Source organism: Nyctereutes procyonoides, unplaced genomic scaffold (assembly GCF_905146905.1).
Source record: "Nyctereutes procyonoides isolate TBG_1078 unplaced genomic scaffold, NYPRO_anot_genome, whole genome shotgun sequence".
Classification (NCBI taxonomy): domain Eukaryota; kingdom Metazoa; phylum Chordata; class Mammalia; order Carnivora; family Canidae; genus Nyctereutes; species Nyctereutes procyonoides.
Window position 1 is genome coordinate 12,809,213 of NW_026575160.1, and position 13,416 is coordinate 12,822,628.

The window sequence follows — 13,416 nt, forward strand, 5'->3', positions numbered from 1 at the left end:
GTGTGGGCAACAGTTTTGTCAACAGGTGAAAGAAGAGCAGAGATGTTAAAGAAACCTCCTCTTTGATGGTGCATTCACCAACTTGTGGTTGTTGGACCTTCTCTGTCCCAGCCTGCCTTCCGTGAGTTCCTTCATTGTTGGAGTCAGGGGCAAGTTCAGACAAACTACAACACAAAAGCCTTCTGATGGTTCCATGAAACATGCTTCCAATTCTGTGAGCTATTTAACTTTAATCTGTCTTGAAGACCACTAGAGATTTCCATCTTCTTGGGATGGCAGAAAGCTTGAGGCTCTTCTAAATGACCTTCACAATCTTACACATCTCTCTGAAAACATTTCAGTTTTCCCCACTTCATCCCCCGCCCTCAACTCCAGCCACCGCATGAGCGCTTGCGCAGAGTAGAACCTTAAATGCTTCCGATGATAAATTAGTTGTCAATACACAGACAAGTCACTTTTTCCGAAGCCTCCTGGACTAGAAACACATTCTACTTCCTCTCAAAGGCCCCAGAGCTACCTGCGCATTACCATGCACTGAAGACAAATGTTATTCACATATTCAAGCTGCATTAATCTGTTGAAAGGAGGATAGATTCTTAAATGGAGTTTTAAACAATCCTCCCCTCCGAGATCATCTGTGCTCACAGCCCAGTATTTGTACAAGATGAAATGATTTACAAAATCGGGCCTGGAAAAATTAGAGGGCAACTCCAAAAGGCAAGAGCGTGTTGCAGTAGATCATTCATCCTGCCAAGGAAACTTTTGTAGTCTCCAAAAGGCTATGAGACACTGCTCTCTATCCAGGGCAAAGGACTCATCAAAAAGGCGGGAGGTATGTTGGCTACGCAGCCAGCATGGAGAGCCGGAGGTTTTGGCAGGGCACTTCCACCCTAAAAGCAGACAGAGTCCTGGAAGGATGCTCGCATAAACAAAGCAGGGAGACAGCTTCAGCTCTGCAGTGAGGCTCACCCTTTCCCAGATCAAAGCCTGCGCCAGAGAGACAGCTCTGTGGAACACAGTGTCCTTTCTGGAACATCCAACTCCGGGGGAGAGACTTGAACTGGAGCCACCATCTTGCCACCTGTAGCCAATGGCTTAGTGTGCAAAGGCTCTCCCAGGGTGGGGGGACTGCAGCTGCTCAAACAGCAGAAAATCAATGGAAAGATAAGACAACACAAGGGAGAGAAGTTTCCACCTCAAACTATCACAAGCTCAGATCAGCTAGTTTGCGGAAAAAATTGTATCCAGCCAACCCTGTCTATGGAGTATAGAAAGGGGATGAAAATTGGTACAGGGTCGTGGTTAAGAACACAAGTTCCAGGAGTGTCTTGGTGGCTCAGTCGGTTGAGCGTCCAATTCTTGGTTTCAGCTCAGGTCATGGTCTCAGGGTCCTGGGATGAGCCCTGGGTTGGGCTCCATGCTCAGCAGAGAGTCTGCTTATCCCTCTCCCTCTGCTCCTCCACCTGTGCTCTCTCTCTCTCTCTCTCTCTCTCTCTCATAAATAAATAAAATCTACAAAAAAGAAGAAGAAGAACAACAACAACACAAGTTCCAAAACCAAGTTGCTTGCCTTTTGCACTCTGTTCTGTCACTTGCTAGGTGTGTAAACTCCAGCCGATGACTGGACTTCCCTATGCCTTAATTTTCTCACCTGCAAAATGGACCTGATAGCACCTGCTCCACAGGGTGGTTGACCCATAAGAAAGCTCTAAAAAGGTTGCAATTATTATTCGAAGTAACACAGTCCTGATTTTATACAGGTTCTGCTACTTAGTAGTTTTGTGAACTTGGAGAAACAACACAATTTGGGGGCAACTTACTCATCTGTAAAATGGATTTTAATACAATGCTGGCAGTGTTGCCACAGGATTTGATTTTTATATGGCATACAGTAGATATTCAGTAAATGGAACTTCTGATTATTATTATTTTTCCTGTTTTTCAAAGGAGGGAGCTCACAGGATTCGTTAGACTGGAAGACATACCGCCAGTGAAACTTAGAACCCTCTTATGCTCCCAAAGCTTTATCCATATGCAAATGAGATACGTCCCTGGGGATGCCTGGGTCCTAGGTGTTTTAATACACAACTAATTTTATTCTAAGAGAGAAAAAAGAACCTGGAAGTGTTCCCGAATTTAACATCTGCACGCGGAGGGGATGACGAAATGCATTAGTCCTGAAGAATAACGTTCTCCCATCTTCTCGGAAAACATCTGGGGTATTAGCCTCCCCTGCGCTCATTCCCCCCCCCCCCACCTCCCACCACAAAGCTGGCTCTCTGCTGACAGTTTATCAGAGATAAATGGAAACACCTGGGAGCCAGATAAGGCCAACTGAGTGTGATCAGCTGAGGAGCCCTTGGGGACGCATGCCACTCAGTATTTCTTTCTCCACACCAGGCAGGGTGGGAGCACGATCTGGCCTGTGACGGATGGCGAGGCTCGCTCTCACATCCATCCTTTCCTTCATTCATTCCAACCTCAAGAGGCCAGCCTGCCCGGCTTCCCGCCTGACCTAGGTCAACACTGAAACCACCAGGTAAGTCAGATGTTCATTGATCCTGCTCTTCATCATTTCCGCAAGAAGACTTTCAGGAACTAACTCTGTGTTTTGTTCAGATCTTTGATCACCTTTGCCTTTGTCAAACCAAGCCCTCTCTGGTTAAACCCTCTTATCCCTACAGAGATGTGCAGCTTCCTATAGGCTCTTGTGCCCTCTGGTCACTCAAACAAATATTTTTGTGGCCATCTCCACCTTCCCAAACTGGAACAATTCTTAAATCTCTTTTCTTCCCATGTCTCTACATTATTCTAGACTAAACAGTCCCTGTCTCCTTTAACCTTTCTTCAGAGGTCCTACTTGCTCCCTTTCAATTAGCTGATTCCTTTTCTCTCAACTCATTCCAGCTTCTGCACATCATTTAGAGACTGAAACTTGACACAGAACTCTAATACTTGACAAGAGATCCAGCTGCTATTCAAATGAGATTATTCCAGTGTGTTTTAGCACAGCTACTACCTGGATATATGATCCCTAAGCAAGTCGCCTAACATTTCTGGGCCTCGATTTCTTTAGTTGTGAAATTGTTTCAGTCATAAAGAACAAGGACTGTGAACATGGCATTAGGAAGACAAACCAGCAGCCAACAGAGACTTTCTAAAAGAACTGAATAAAGAAAGACACATAGGGGTTAACTAGATTTAAAAAAAAAGGAAAAGAGAAGAAAGCAATCCTAGCGGCAACTACATATCCAAAGGTCCTGGGGCCTGAACTCCTTTGAACCACCATGATCAGATCCCAGAACACATGGAAACAGGTCACAGAATGATGAAATGAAAGTAAAGGAGATAAATGCCAGATGACATAGGGCTTTGTTAGCTAAGATAAGGATTTTAGTCTCTCTCCTCAAGGCACAGAGAAGATGAGACACTTATAAAGAGCACATTTTGTACAATTTCCAAGGAAAGTAGCTACAGAAGGGATTGGACACAGGGAAGACATGGTGTGTGTAGAAGACGCTGGAGGTAATCTAGGAGTGAAAGTGTGAGAAATTGTACTGTGGTGGCAGCATGAAGACAAAGAGGCATGGACAGATTTGGAAATGAGGATCAACAACCCTTACTGATGCAGTGAATATGGCAAAGAGGGAGAAGGAGGTGTGAAGGATGGTTGCCAAGTATTTGTGTGCTCATCTTCGGATGGCGGTGCTGTGTATTGAGAGCAGGAATGTGGGGGGAGAGATACAGGTTGCAGGGAGAAGGTTTGAGTTCAATTTTTGGCCATGTGGAGTTTGAAGTGCTGTGAGATGGCCAAGTCAAGATGTTGAATAGGCAAATGGATTTATGGCTGGGGGCTCTGGGGAGAGACTAGGCTGGAGATATAGATTTAAGAGTCATCAGCATATAGATAATAATTAAAACCATAAGCATGGACAAGCTCACAGACAGAGGGTGTAGGATGGGAAGAACAGGGCAGTGGATCAAGCCTTGAAATTTTCCAATATTTAACAGTCAGTAAAATGGACGATGAGCCAGGAAAAAGACCAAGGAGAATCCCAGAGGTAGGAGAAAATTAGGAGGGTGTTAGGTCATGGAACCCAAAAAAGAGGGTGTTTTGAGAAGAAGGGAATGTCAACAGCAAGGCTGTTACATTTCCTTGTCTTTAATGACCTAATCCAGGTGACATTCCCATCAAACTTTCATGTGTGTGCACAGTGCTGAGTTTTTCCAACTTGAAATTTTGCCATTTTCCCTATGCATACTGTGGCTTATTGTTGGGTGTTGTGACCAAACTTTCTATCCAACCGAATTAGTATAGAACACAGGTTACACCTCATTTATCCAGAAGATTCTGCTATCCAGAGTGTGGTCAAGAATTAGGGAGGGAAAAAACCCCGAAAAACTTAATGATCATTATGAAATTCTCACCACGAATATTTGTGCATTTACGAAGAGGAGCTCTTGTTTAGCTTTCACTTAGAACCTTTATCTTGTAAGTCCTGAAAGAGTTGATATTTGGTTTCTCAGTGCACAGTGAAATGGAAAGAACTTTGCAGCGAGGGGCTGGGGGGAGGCATGGCTCACAGAGGCATGCAAAAATTGTGATAGTACAGTCCAGTCAGCGGTCCTTAGGAAGTAGGTTAAAGTATACAAAAGGCAAGCAAGAGAACAAGACATTATAGCACTCTGAGTTCATGTAGTGAGGCATAGATACATCCTACTCCTCAGTAATCCTAGGGAAAACATCCCGCTATAATGTCTCATAATAACAGAGTAATCTGATACATTTTAAATACATGTTTGTGACATCAAAATATAATTTTTTTCAAAATAGAAATTTAAGAAGCCTATCATGTGGTTTTCCATATTCCTTCGTCCCTTGTATTTGCTATAAACTGATCATTAGAGTGGGCGGCTCAATGGGATTCCAGTTAAATTTTTTGGTAAGCATTCATCATAGGAGGTGATGTGAATCTCAGGTTATTCTGAGATGTTAGGATTGGTCCAGGGGGTCAGGTCAACTGTAACACCCATTTTGAAGTTCTTGTTGACCTCTCACCTAACGGTTTTACAATTATCATTGCCTGGATTTATTATTTCAGTTGGAGTCAAAAGGCCTGGAGTGTGGCAATCACCTTATTTCTTCAACAAACAAATTGCAAAGAGAAAAGGAACGAGGGGAAGCCACAGATTGAAAGAGGCACAACCACCAAAAGCGGTATGAAGGCGTTGTTCCGCTTATTAGTAAATAAACATTTATGAGTTTATGGGGTCATTTGGACACTGATTGGAAATGTGATCGTATTAAGGAACTGCTATTTTTCGATGTGATGACAACGCTGTAATGATGTATTTTTAAAAGCTGCTGTTTATCGAGATAGTACTGAAGTACCTATTGATGCCATGATATGATGTCTGGTATTAGCTTCAGAATAATCCAGGGGGTGAGGCGACGGGCCCTGGAGGTGCCAGGCAGGGGGCCCGTAGAGGAACAAATGAGCAGCCCTGAGAGTGGTTGAAACTGGATGTTGGGAACCTGAGGGTTCACGTGCCTGTTCTCTGCCTTCTCTAAATGCTTGAAATGTTCCTTTTAAAAAGCTGAAAAATAGGGGGAAAAAAAGTCATTTCTTTTTCACCTTGTTATTCTGGAAGAAAAGATTTCTACAATGTTTCCTTCAGCAGGGCAGACAGATAATTTGGAGCATCTGAAGAGACATGCCTGGAGCCACGGGGGCGCCACTGTGGGTACCTCATTACTGAAACACCAAAGCGACGCCAGCGGCGGGGAAGAAAGCACTGCACATCCCACACGGTGACGGGCTAGAAAGCTTCACTGTCTCACTCAGAAACTATTTCTAATCGAAGACACTCCCAGACTTCAGTTCTGACAGCAAAACCCTATGGCCCTCGGCAGTCTGACTCAGCAGGCTGGCTGATGGGAGGGCTCTGGGCCTCAGTAGCCCAAGTTTGAAGTCCGATTCTCTTCCCTTTCTCCCTCCTCTGCTCCAGAGAAGTCACCATTTGTTGGCTGACTCAGTGGTAGCTTCAGGGGAAGCTGGTGGCTGGGGGGGACCAGTTCAGGGACTAACCAGGGTCCATCTGAGGCTTGTATACCCCCCTTACCTGTATTTACGCTTTTACTGTTGCCTGAGTTCAAGAAGACCATCACCTACTGAAATCCTACTCATTTTTTAAGAACTATTTTAAATGCCATCGAACTCCCAGATCTTTTCCCAGCCTGCTCATCAAAGCTAAGCTCTTTCCCAGCCCACCCTTCCTCTGAACCCCCCAACTTCTTTTTTTTAAGATTTTATTTGTTTATTCACAAGAAAGAGAGAGAGAGGCAGAGACACAGGCAGAGGGAGAAGCAGGCTCCATGCAGGGAGACGGACGTGGGACTCGATCCCAGGTCTCCAGGATCAGGCCCTGGGCTGAAGGCAGGCACTAAACCGCTGAGCCACCCAGGCTGCCCTGATCCCCCCAGCTTCTTGCTTGTAGGCCTTATATAGTATGTTTGAGTATCCAGAGCCCTGGCTGGGTGGTCAAACTCTCGATGGCTGGAATGTGTCTCCTCCACCTGTGTACCCACTGTCCCCGAGTCACCCCCTGTCCCCAGCTGCTCTCTGCTGGTGTAGAGTGGCTGCGGAATAGATGAGCTCACCCAAGGCCTTGCAACCGCCTTCCACCACCCAGCCCCTCTGCCTCCTTCCTGCCACCTCTCCTTTTCCTTCTGCCCCCTCTCCCCACAGCACCTCTCTCTATTTCCCTCAGTTGAGAAGTGAGAGCATCGAACATCGGAAAAGAGGAGGATTGATTTCACACCCGGGCCTCAGGCCGTCTGGGCAGATTGCCGGTGCCAGGCCATTTGTCTGGTGGGTGCAGAAGTGGGGGGGAAATCTCAGCCCTACCGCCTCACACGCCCATCACCGCTTTCTGGATCAGCAAACCCCTCTCTCAGTCAATAGGAGCTTTGTGAGCCAAACAACAGATGCCACAGGGCCTCGAAGGCAAATAAATATGGTTATTCAACGTTCTATCGCACTGTGTATAATTCAGGAAATTCAATTATGGTTTCCCCGGCAACAGTAACACAACTCAGGCAGGGCGCACAGGCCTTGTGTTCTGGTGCACAAGGGGTTGACCCCGACCGCTTCACACATCGGAGACAACGCAATCTGGGCAGACTTACAGTTATTATTGGAAACCTCAGTGGGTCCTCCTGAAGCCTGCTCTTTCTAATTTAAAGCTGTTTTTCAGCATTGGTTATAAAGACTTAAAAAGAAAAAAAAAAAGCACTCACACAATCTCAGATATATTTAAGTGTGGGATGATTAAGCGACACGGGTACAAGTTCAGAATCTGGAGATGGTTGAGGCATGGAAAAGCAGAGCAGGACCTCTTTGGGCTGAGGATTGTCAGGATCAGACCTGCCTACTGCCCAGAGCTGGGGTTTCGGCCTGCGGTCTATGCTGTCCCTAGACACCAATGCCATCGTGGCTGGGAGAGTCTGGCACCAGCTCGGCTGCAGTAGACAGCTGGTCTACTGTCTAAGTGGCTACAGAAGCTTAGGCAAAGGTACTTGCCTTTTCTGTGCCACAGCCTCCCCACCCACGAAATGGGATGATGGTGTTAGTACACTACAGGGTTATTCAGTTGGTGTGGCTTTGGAGCAGAGAGTATTATTGGACCACTTGGCGGGATTTACTCATGACAACACTTAGCCATTTTTCATGACCCCACTTGTAATTCTGTGCCTGAGCCAAGATCAGAATTGGGACATGTTACATATGCACTACCTTGAGTTGGTTCTTTTTTTATTTTCTTAGCAAACCATATTTCTTTTTCCACTCCTCACTCCTCCATGAACTTTAATTAAGCGTTCTCCCATCTAGAGAGCAAGGCGAGGGTTAGGTTTTGTTTTTGAAAAGACTCGCAAGCTTGTATGGCAGCAGGTTTTTCCACAATTTGACAGCTGCAGTTCAGCTCGATGCCGCTGATTTATAAGACACTGAGCTCATTGGCTTGATCCTCTGTTCTCCCCCAGCCGTTTCTCAATCGAGTTGCACTGGCTGGAAACATCTGAGAAAGAAATTTACTGAGAGATGCACAAACAGCCTATTCACATTTCATAATTTTCGGGAGCTTTCCCCAGAGGACTCAGTGGTAGCCTGTTAACGCAGGCACGACCCCTGGCCAGTGTCCCTACATCCCGTCACCCCACTCACTGGTGCAGACAATACCCGGGTCCCCTCCAAACTCGACTTCTTTGACTCTAATGCTAAGTGATGGAGCTAACACAGCACATGCTGTTCTCAAATCTTGCCCGGCCTCGCCCGTGACAGCAGGATTAGACAGGGAAATATGGACGGAAGGCACCCAATGGATTTAGTGATTTAATTGTCTGAGCACTTAAAAATTCAGGATTAATGCCACTTTAAGTGTGGCTGCTCCTTTCTCATTAACAGGAATCTGTTTAAAATAATTCACTTGAATAAAGACTTAATGGAGGCTCAGAAGAATGTCTTTGTATGACTCATCTACCTCCTCTTTCCCCTCTAGCCAGCCCCTCTCCCCAGATCAATTTGGTCTTAACATTCAGAACCTCTAATCTGAAATCAGCATTTCCCACGAAGCTCTCCATTTGTGCTTGAAGTAATTTGCAATGGCCACTTTCTGCATCTTGTTCTCAGACGTGTCTTGGTCAATTAGTGCAATGTCACAGCCATGTGTAGTTATTCTAACTCCAGCTGTGAGCTGTTAATAATAAACTTACCCACAGGACAATCATGCCATATGGTTGATGGTCAATCAAGACTAAAATATGCATTAGGAAAAAAAATGCTCCTGTCAACAGTGAGGGGGTGTAGGTCATCGGTTAAGGATGTTGGCTCGTCAGAACCGAGTTTGGGTTAATGGTGTATGCCCGACATCCTTACCTTGCTCCCACCCTATGATATTTGTCCTGAGACACAAAGGCATGATAGCTGAAATGACACAGCTGGAATCAGAAGACAAGTAGACAAAACATGGTGAGATGTATAATATAGGTTTGGGAATAGGGATTTGTTGAGGAGAAACATAGCTCAGATCCTCTACTAGGAAAAGGAGACAGAGCTGCATTTTGATCGTGGGAAATGATTTGTATGCTACAAGACAAATTCTATTTAATGGGGGTTGTGAGGCAAATAAAAACAAACTGATTTGTGGCAAACGAGTGAAAGAGGAGCAATAACCCACTTGGGTGATTCCAATTAACTTCCTCCACAGGACTGAAAGGCTTAAGGGTATGTGGCTTTGGTTTTGAATTGTGGGTTTGGGGCAGGGTGTGAGGAGGGGGGATGTGGAGGCTCTTGGTAAATAGTTTAACCTTGACTTGTGCTCCTAGCCATAGCTACCCCAGTAGAAAAGCAAATGGCAAGGCCAATAGAGCATATACTTGTTTCAATGGCAGAACTAATACTTATACAGGTCTACATCTGTTTCACCAGAAATGGCCAAGAACCAGGGTAGAATGGTGTTCCCTAAGTAAATAGCCATGCCAACTGCTTCATTCAGTTGTGCTTTTTAGACTGTGTGCTTGTATGTTCACGTGACAAGTTCTTAATATAAGATCTATCATGAATATCTCTTGATAATGCATGAGGGGCCAGACCATGAACAGCATCCAATCTCTACACCACAGCAGTTTCTAGTCAATATTTCTTTTTAAAAAAATTTTTTTCTTGTCAATATTTCTAAACTGGACACCCAGGTTCAATCAGGTCATCGTCTCCTTGGAATTTAAACAATTCCCTGCCAACTCCTAGCAAAGAACCTCCTTTTCCCTCTCCTACTTTCTTTTATCTTTTTTTTTTTTCTCCTCCTGATCAAGGAGTGAAATGATTGCATTCCCACGGAGGCTTCTTTTCTATAAAAAGGAGGAAGTATTTCTCCCCACTAAAAAGACATTTTCATTGCCATTCGAAGGGTAGTCTTGAAATAAAAATCTTATTAAAAGCCAGGAGTCCTATTTTCTTGCTGTGGAGCCTGACTTGATTGCTTGATAATTAGAAGCGCCCTGCTAATGATTGAGCTAGGGGGTCCTCTTCAGTGAGGGAGGGCCCCCTAAAGGGCCCCCTCACTTGTGATTACACTTTTGTCTTTGAGAAGGGAAACTATTCACTTCTCCTCCCTGCAGGGGAGTCTAGGGAAGACGCCCCGTCAGGGGACAAACACACATATACGTGCACACACGCACACGCATGCACACACTTGTTTAGACCAATTAGTTGATCGCTAAGGGGTCACTGACTTTTCTATCATTCTGAAGCTATTTCACTAACTCAGCATTTCTCAACTAGGATTGCTTTCGCCCTCAGCAGAAATTCGGCAACATCCGAAGATGTTTTTGGTTGTTAGGACTTAGAAGAAGGATGCCTTCTAAGGGGCACAGAGCACATGGCATGCCCCTCCCTCCAGTCATCTAGCCCAAAATGTTAATAATGCCAAGGTTGAGAAATACTGCACTATCTTGATTAACTTAATTTGAGCCGATAGGTAGATCTATGGATTTAGATTCAGAATGAAAGCAATGAGGCAAAGGGCTGCTGAATTCCTCATTCATCATCCTCACTTCACCTACCAAAGGGCTGTGCCTGATTCACCCCAACTCCACCTATGTGAGTTTTCTCTGTGATATTGGAAACCAGGGCTCAGCCAACTATAGCCTAATGAGCTGCTACCTGTTACCATATACCCAATGAGCTTCAACTGTTTTTTACATTTTTAAGTGGTTGATAAAAAATAAAAAGAACATTTTGTCACATGTGAAAATTATATGAAATCTACATTTCAATCCAGCACAGTTATCTTCATTTTGTTTGTAAAAGGTGCTCCTTTTACAACCAGGTGGCAGAGTAGTTGCCACAGATTGTATGGCCCCCAAAGCCTAAAATATTTCCTATCTGGCCCTTCCCAGAAAAGGTTTGCCGACCCATACTATAAAACCTAAGACCAGTTATGTGATCTGCACACCAGACTCGATGATTCCTTGGAGGTAACAGATCCCATGAGTGACTGGGTTATGTGCCTAATAACATTGCAGTATTTCTGCAGATAATACTCTCAGATCTCATCAGATTGGTAGGAGGCACCTCAATATGAGTTGTTTTCCTAATCTTCCCACTCCATTATAATTTTCATCATTGTGGTTTTCATCTCCTTCTGCTTCCCCAGCTTTACCCTGGATCTGGGGCAGGAAAGTAGCCGTAGAAGGGAGGAAGGCCTGGATTATCCTCCTTTTGAAAGGGATCCTTAGCCTTGAGTAATAGAGAAAACTGCATTGAACACTAACCATGAACTTTCAAATATCCCGCCAAGATGATTGTACCCTTATTCTTTCAGAATTTCTCTTTGGGGCCCAAGAAAAATGTCTTTCTGCAGCCCCAGCAAAAAATGGAGTTTAGGGACATTGGCACACACAACATAGACAAAAAGAGATTAGCTGGAACAGGATTCTACGAACGCAGGGGCTGTTGCTGTTTCACCTCACCAATTTAATACCAAAAGGAATGCAATTCAAAAACCCTGCTCCTAGTCCTGTGTGTGCCACAGGGGTTAAGCACCATGGCCCACCACCCATCCACCTACCCACACACACATTCTAGTTCAGAGACATGACATGGACACACATGGGAGTGAATCCAGAGGAGCAGAAATCAGTTTTAGATTTGGAGGTGATGATGGCAGTGATGAGGAGGAAGACTAGGAGGGGGCATCACATTTACTGAGGTGTCAGGAAGTATTCTGGCCCCTTTCCATACATCCACACAGCGATTTGCAGTGTTGATAGACCCATTTTATAGATGGGAAAACTGAACTCCAAGAAGTGACTTATCTAAGGACAGAGAGCTAATAAAGCTGTGGAACGAGGATTCAAACCACATCCATCTGACTGTTCCTTTCTGTGGTGAGGGAATCCTTCACTGAAGAGGCAGGATATGAAGGAGACTGGAAGGGTGAGTAAGATTCAGATTGTCAAACCTGAGGGGAAAAGATTCTAAATAGGATAAAGAGGTGGAAATAAAGAAACAGATTATAGTAGGGATGTCCCGAGCTGGAACAGAGGGATCTTGGAGGTTTACAGAGTTTATACAGGGCAGATACTGCTGGAAAGTGACTGGACCCAAACGCTGCCAGATGCAATCACTTTGAGGAATACATCTTGCAAAGACTTGACTTTTGATATTGAATCCATGTGAAAGGAATGTACCATAATAAAAAGGTTACTGTTATAATAGCTTTATTCGTAACAGCCAAAACTTGCACGCAAGCGACCGAGATGTCCCTCAATAGGTAAATGGGTAAACTGGTACATCCAGACAATGGAATATCATTCAACACTAAAGAGAAATGAGCTATCAAGACACCAAAGGACATGGAGGATCCTTAAATGCATATTGCTAAGTAAAAGAAGCCAATCTGAAAGGCTCCATGCAGTATGCTTCCAACTACGTGACAGTTTGGAAAAGGCAAAACTACAGCAACAGAAAAAGTTTAGTGGTTGCAGGGGTTTGGGGAAGAGGGAGGGAGAGATGAATAGGTGGAGCTCAAGGGAGCTTTAAGGCAGTGAAACAACTCTGTATGATATTATAATAGTGGAGACATGTCACTACACATCTGTCAAAATCCGCAGAATATATGACACAAAGAATGATCCCTGATATGAACTATGGACTTTAGTTAACAATAACAGATCAACACTGACTCATCACTTATAATGAATGCTCCACACTAATGCAAAATGGTATTTTAAAAATCGGGGACATTGGGGGTGGGTGGAAGAGGGGGCCTATGGGAACTCTCTGTACCTTTTCCTCAATCTCTTTGTGTAAACCTTAAAACTACTCAATAAATAAATAAATAAAAGATTATTGGACTGGACCTGGATTCTAAACCTTGCTCTGTTAACCAGCTCTTAGAGCAAATCGTAGCCTCTATGGGTCTTCCAGGTCAACAGCTCACTACATGGCACCATCATGACATTCCATGACTCTGACATAACATACATGGACCCATTCTCCCTTTGTTGAAGAGTAGATGACAGACCCAGTGTATTTGGGCCTCGGGGCCAGAAATGTCAGCCCTGAGAGGGTTTGGACGTTTGCAGCAGGGGATGGAGACCCATGCCATCACTTCCCTCTTTCTTGTGCATGAGGTCATTCGCATTCGAGGGCTCCAAGTACCAATGTGCTTGCGGTGGTGGCTGTTATTTATTTAGAACAGTTACTGATTCTCAACTTCTTCAAACATTAACACAGCGTGTTTTTCAGCACAGAGCATTTTGCAGCGTGATAGAAACTGGCACCCACAAAATGTGTTGACTTTAAAGGAGTAGATGTGAGAATTAAAACGTCTTCCTTCTACACTCAGTTTCTG

General features: G+C 44.6%; 1 long non-coding RNA gene across 1 annotated transcript; it reads left to right on the top strand.

Annotated features, from left to right (window-relative positions):
• The first annotated feature begins 2,387 nt into the window (after positions 1 to 2,387).
• Positions 2,388 to 6,978, top strand: LOC129502906 (uncharacterized). The gene is made up of 3 exons (XR_008663072.1): positions 2,388 to 2,539; positions 5,103 to 5,218; positions 5,683 to 6,978. It is a non-coding gene; the product is annotated as an uncharacterized LOC129502906 (long non-coding RNA).
• Positions 6,979 to 13,416: the final 6,438 nt, after the last annotated feature.